Below are 221 nucleotides of genomic sequence, written 5' to 3'. Positions count from 1 at the left end.
TAATGCCGTCCCCTGCCGCCAGCCTCAGCGCCAGCACCCGCAACACCAGGATTCGGGGGGCAGCGCTGGCTCCAGGGGTTATGGGGAGACGGGAGCTGGGGCTGGTCCAGCCCCGTGTTGGAACTGTGGGGTTTGGCTGATGCGAAGCTGGACGGAGGCTCGTGTTTCGGCGCGGCTCTCCGGTGCGTTTTGTTTTCAGGGCTGTTTTCGCTCCCATCGAG

Source organism: Buceros rhinoceros, unplaced genomic scaffold (assembly GCF_000710305.1).
Source record: "Buceros rhinoceros silvestris isolate BGI_N320 unplaced genomic scaffold, ASM71030v1 scaffold13107, whole genome shotgun sequence".
In the NCBI taxonomy this organism is placed as follows: Eukaryota; Metazoa; Chordata; class Aves; order Bucerotiformes; family Bucerotidae; genus Buceros; species Buceros rhinoceros.
Note: the sequence above shows the minus strand (reverse complement) of the source record.